The sequence below is a fragment of the Rhea americana genome, unplaced genomic scaffold (genome assembly GCF_003343005.1).
Source record: "Rhea americana isolate MKP2758 unplaced genomic scaffold, rheAme1 scaffold_4, whole genome shotgun sequence".
Lineage (NCBI taxonomy): Eukaryota > Metazoa > Chordata > Aves > Rheiformes > Rheidae > Rhea > Rhea americana.
The window spans coordinates 2382612-2388611 of NW_028186534.1; the positions used below are offsets into that span (position 1 = coordinate 2382612).

The 6000-nt window shown below is 45.1% G+C and overlaps 1 long non-coding RNA gene across 7 annotated transcripts in view; it reads left to right on the plus strand.

Annotated features, from left to right (window-relative positions):
- LOC146590658 (uncharacterized) overlaps positions 1 to 6000 on the plus strand; it is a 93424-nt gene that overhangs the window by 5359 nt on the left and 82065 nt on the right. For all 7 annotated transcript variants that reach the window (XR_014896918.1, XR_014896919.1, XR_014896916.1 and 4 more), the window contains one exon: positions 1123 to 1207. This is a non-coding gene — a long non-coding RNA (uncharacterized LOC146590658). The remainder of the gene's footprint in view (positions 1 to 1122; positions 1208 to 6000) is intronic.

Genomic DNA, 6000 nt, shown 5'->3' on the forward strand with positions numbered 1-6000 from the left:
CGTTTCTCTTTTTAAATCAGTCCTCAGGGTTGTTAATAGTTCAGGTATCAGGACCAGCTATTGATTCAAATCATGGCTGGATGGTTTTGCCTGTGTTGTTCCAAAGGAAGATGCTAGATTCAGTAGTCTCCTGGTGTTTCTGCAGTGCTTATTGCTAAAGCATCTTAGCACCTCCCCGTTGCTAAGCTCTGCTCATCATGTGTGATGGGCAGATGTGTGCTGGGGCACACTGCTGCTTTGGGGYGTTAGTGGCTCTGAACATTGTGGTGGTTGCTCATTTCTCTGATGGTACCAAAAGCGTCTACGACATCTATGCATCAAGATAGATGTGATCTTTGTCTTAAAGCCCCTCTTTCTTTTCTTTTTCTTTTTTTTTCTTTTTCTTTTTTCTTTTTCTTTCTTTTTTTTTTTTTGCTGACCATCTTCTGCTCAGAGCAAACAATCCCCAAACCACTCTTATTCACAGCACCATTTATCATTGAATCCTGATTAACTGAAGCCACCCATCCAGAGGAGCTAGGAAGATGGCAGCAATTTTCAATTAAAATATCCAGAACAACCTTGTCATCTCTTTCATAATCAGTGCATTTACTTTCAAAGGTTAAGACCATCTTTAACAGTGTAGAGTGCTATTTTTCTTCAGCCATGCTTGCAGTGTGTCTGTGTAGGACTCCCATACACCACTAAACTGTGATTAAGATCAGAAAGAGGGCTCTGTGTTCTCCAACATCCCTCTTTTCATCAATTATTTCCATTCATGTCTGCTGAGTTCACAGAATGGGAAGTTTGTGGTACCTGAGAAAAGTATGCCGTTTTGTGCATTACCATCCTCCTCCCTTTCTATTCATAAAGTTCAGGGAGTTAGAACTAAGCTGGTGTTTCTGTTGATGTCATATGAAATATTGCAGAGTCTAGTTTGCTCTCCAGCAGCTATGGCACAGGGTCACTGCTTTGGGAGCAATAAAAGTTTCCCTTTTGCGGATTTTGGAGAGAGTTTGACTCAGGAGAGGAATAAAGGGAATAGATACCATGCATCACAAAGGGGGATCTTCTTTTGTTTTTGCTTTTTTGTGTGTGTTTTTGTCCATTTGTTTTCTGAATCACTCTTCTGGTTGTATGTAGGTACGCAGACAATTAGAGGAAGGTGCCTGAGAAGAAGAGAAGCGACTAAAGCAAGTGGAATCAGTCTATCTGACTTGAGAGACGGGTAGGTGCTTTGGGGAGAGTGGAGAGACTTCATCATTGCCTTTCATTCAAGTAAACTATAAAAAGCCCTTAAGTTTCTGGGAACAAGTACTAAAAGCAAACCCAAGCAGAGCCCTTGGGCTCCTCCTGCTTGAGGAGTTTTCGTAGACTTGTCTTAGTGACTGCAGGAGAGACTGGTTAGGAAACACCTTGTCTAATTTTTACAGCTATTCCAGTAGATCAAATGAAAAATATTGTTTCTGTCTATGAATATCATTCTGCCTAGGTCCTTAGACTCTCAAAGCTAAAGTAAAGCTCTACAAGAAAAATGTTTGCTGGATTTAAGAGAAATAAAATTTCTTCCTGATGATCGTCCCACCTTTACCTCAGTTCTCCTGGGACTATGAAATCTTGTGCTTTACTGGTGCTCAGATGGTGGAAAAAAGAAGTTATTTCCCTTTTCAGGTTTTGGTATTCACTTCTGAATTTGTCATTTTAAAAATGACTGAAGTTTGCTAGTAGGCTAATTTTGACATGTTTACAAAGTAGTACAATGCCTTGGTTATCTATARGAACAATCTGATTTCCATTGTTTATTCCATTTCTAATTAAAAGCTCACTGAAAGGTGGAAGGCTTTGCAGGAAAAAATGAGGAATTTACTTAGATGGCTTGTAGCTGCAGAAAGTAGTTATGCAAATGTGGGCAAAATAAAAGCAGAGTTCAACAAATTCACTGTTACTTTATAAAAATCACATCGTGAGTCAGCAAAACAAGATCCTCTTTCATCTATAAATTTTCAACTCAGAGAAGTTCACAGCTTCCTCATTTCCAAGCCCCAGCAAGGCTTGCGGGAAGAGTGGAACGGGTGCGACATGACTTCAGAAGCTGGCAGCTCCTGGCAGCGGTTCGGCTGCGCACTGGCCATGCGGCTCCTGGCACACGCTTGCTCTCGATGCAAGTTTGTCCTGGCTGTGGGAGATGTGGGTTCAGCGCTGTCCCGGGAGCAGTGCCGCACGCATGTGCTTCGCTGCATAACTTCGCCTCGTGCACAGATGCTGCTGCTCATCACTGACTCATCTGGCGGCTGCTGCACAAGCAGGCGTTGAAGCTCACTCCGACTCCTGGCTCGGACTGCGGTTCTGTGTATGCCCAGCRCAGGCTGGAGAAGCACTAACAGCCAGAGAGGTGGGCAACTAGAGCTCATATTAGTGGGATTTTGTATTCTGCTCATGCCTGGGTTTGCACTAACCTTTTGTTTCTAAAGAGCGTTCTTCATGCTGTGGAACTGATCCAGGCATCTGTCCTACTTTGTCAGCCTTTCCCTGGCAAAGCGGCCCTAACCTCCCCGACAGAGTGACTCAGGATGTTCGTCTTGCTGGCTAAGGCTTTCTCTCCCTCCCTCCATGCCACTGTACACCCTTTCCTTCCCTCCAAGCCCACTGCTCCCTCACATTTTTAGCAGCAGAGCTCGTTGAAAAACAGAACCATCTTCTTTGGTGTTGTTTCGTCTTTGACGTTTCCTGACCTGCTCTTCTGAGCTGTACGTAGCTGATCAGAATCTCAAACAAGTTCCTTCACCCACTAATGCAGTGTTAAGACCATCAGTACTCGAATCCCTGAGATCTTTCCTTCTCCACAGAGGTTAAAGAGAATCACTTTTGAAAACTTCAGCTTCCAGCTGAGTGAAAGGAGATGAGATCAATGGGATCTGTGCAGCCCTGATACAGTGCCCTTGAGGTTGTGTTCCCAGCCTGCTGATAGGATCAAGGCTGCTGAGCACTTCTGGTGCTTTCTGAATGTGCCCCATCTGGAATAGCTTGGGGGAAGCTGGGTCTAATGCATTCAGGGCTTCATGGAGGGCTTTCTCAGGCAATCTTCTTGGTCCTTCCTAACAGCAGCATCCTCAGATTCAGCCACAGCTTGCCCATATATAGCTCAAGGCCCCTTCAGCAAAGCCATTCAACATGTCTTTGAGACTGTCTTTCAAGAGATACAGTTCTCTTGCGGTCAGTCCAGCTTGACCACCCCAACCAGGAGCTCCTGATCCTGGGTGCTCCCTCGTCATGGGAGCAGGCTTGTGTCCTCCTCTCCGTATGATCAGGGCATACTTTCCACAACTGCTTTACTAAAGCCTCCTGTAACTTGTATGGGGAGAACTCTGCCCACTTCATCTGATAGGCCTCCAGGGTGGATTGGTGAGTAATACTGAATTAAGATGGAGAAACTGGAGAGAGATAGCTTCAGAAATTGGGATGTCAACTCCTGAATGTGAGTAGGAAGTGCAGGACTGCCTCTAGTAGGAGGTTTTGCAGCAAGTTTTTGGCAAGGAAGCTACTTCATAGCCTCTGATCATGCATAACTGTGGCAGAGGGCAGGCTGCCGGCAGTATGCCACCTCTGGGATTTATGGGGCCATTTGGCTGCTGCAAAGTGAGCCCATAATGATTTACACCGAACCATGATGAAGCAAGCAGAAAGGAATTAAGTGGGCAAAATATTACCCTGCACAGCATCTGTGGCTTGGTCGGTGAAATGATGTGCCATGAAGACAAGTATTAGCACTAGGAGAACCAAAGAGGACCTGATGATTTGTTGGTCGCTGTCTGCAGAAGGGCTTCTCTGACACGCTACCCTACAATGGCCACACATCTCCCTGCATTGCCTCCAAGCACCTAGGAGCTGACTGGACAAGCTGGACTGCTAGCTGTTTTTGTATGCATCCAAACTGCTAAAACTTGGAGAATCCAGTCAACCACCTTAATCTGTGGGCAACAGGCCAGGATGGGAGACAAAGTTTCYCTCGGTTTTGATAATAGCTATCTCTGGCCCAAGGTTTTTAACAAGTCATTGTGGGTCAGGAAGCAAAGAGCTGCTAGACAGAAGGGTTGCCATCAGGATATTTGGGTTTCATGTGCTTTTGCGATGGGAGGATATTCTGATGTTCAAGTCAGTGGACTTTTATTTTGCAGGGAGCAGAGTTGACTGGGTTGTTAACAGTGATCATGATAATGGATACTCTTCATGTGCCTGAGTGGACACAGTATCTGTGAGGCAGTGTACTTCTGAAATGCCTGTGAAGTCTAAGCCAGAAGACTGTCTGTGCTTGTTTCCCAAAATTCCCTGAGATATTGAACTTAGATAAAATATCCTTGTGCACTTTAATATGAAATATTTCAGAGAATTCATACAGCAAGAGCAAATGGGGCAGAAGTGGGGAAGAACTATCTATGCAATTAGGCGTGGGACTGTCAAAGAGGTCCAAGAAAAAAAAAAAAAAAAAAAAAAAAAAAAAACCTAAGGGTGAAAATACTTTGCAACTGTGAATTCTTAATGCTGTTTGCCAGTCCTTAAGTAAATGATTTTCCTTGGTTCTTGGACTTATGGTGGAGCAGGCTGTCCCCTTGAGTGACGTTAAGTGAGGGCTGGATTTCTCTTTGCCGGTAGTTTTTCTGTGTGGCCAATTTATTCTGCTTTTATTTGACAGCAGAAAAATGTTTTATTTGTTGGCATCAGAGTCTTTTTGCACTTTACAGTAAATGTCTGTTCACTGATTACATTTCTGGTCCAATAATGCAGGGTCACCTGTAGTCCCTGTATGTCAGCCCCATAGGGCTGCAGATACCTGGGAAACAGGATAAACATCTTCACTGCAATACAGGTAGATATTATGTGTGTTGGTGTGCTGTGGAAAGGAGATGTCTGCTTGTCTCAGACTATAGATTCAGAAGTTCTGATACATGCATAGCCACATAATTCCTATGGCTGTATAGCTCGTGGAAGTGTTTGTGCGTTGTCCCTGGTGATCTGTGGGAGCCTGGAGCTTTACTGTATGACATCTCATAGATCAGTGATGATCTCAGGTTCTTTCTGGTCATCTTGGATGGAAAATTTTGTCCTACATATGCACCATGTGTGGGAATCTACATGCATTACTGTTTTGGATATCTCTGGTGCTGACAGTGATATTTGGCAGTGGCATTATTATGGCAACAATGGTTTTGATGTCAAATTGCTGTGCCTCCCAGCTAAAAAAAAGTTCTGTCTTGTCCAACATCTAGTGGTTGATGCCCAATTGCTTCTAGTCTGAAATGGCTGTCTGGCAGCTCTCACAAGTGCATACCGCTTGACAGTACTGGGCATGAATTTCTTATCCTTTCACGTTCCTGTATTAGCAGCCTGGTGATGCTCAGCTCATGTAGGAGGTCAGTGAGTCTTCCCAGTGGATGCTAGTGAACTATTGAGATGTACCAGGTGTGAACTCAGCAGAGGGGTCCTCCAGCAACTCAGCTGCATTGGACAGTGACTCAAGCCTGGCTGGTGTAGCCCCTTGGGTGCTGGGTGTCTGCCACCCAGATGTATGCTGTGTCTCTTCCCCTGCCTAGTCCTCAGTGAAACTTTCAACCCCATCTCTCTAGTCCTGCCTGTCCTGCTGCAGGAGTGTCAGACTGCTGGAGGGTACTAGTGGGGCCTGATGTGGATGCTGGAGGGTAGCGGTGGGAAGGGACTCCCAGTGTAGGGCTATTTGCTGTGTACTACGACTCTGGGAGTAACGTGGGGAATAGGCAAATGGGGTGTAAGATAAAAGTGAGTGTGAAGGAGCTGCAGGGTATACTTTGGACTTTGATATGCAATGTAGGGCAGTTGATGAACATCCCAGGAGACTGTGGTATGGATGTGAGCAGGCCTTCACTGGGGCAATCCATGGGAATGACACAGTCATCCCGTGTGGGGATGTAGCCTAGGAGATGGTGAACTCGTGTGCCTCTCTGCTGTTAGTCTTTTAAGGCTATCTCTGCTAACCACAAATGAAAAAAA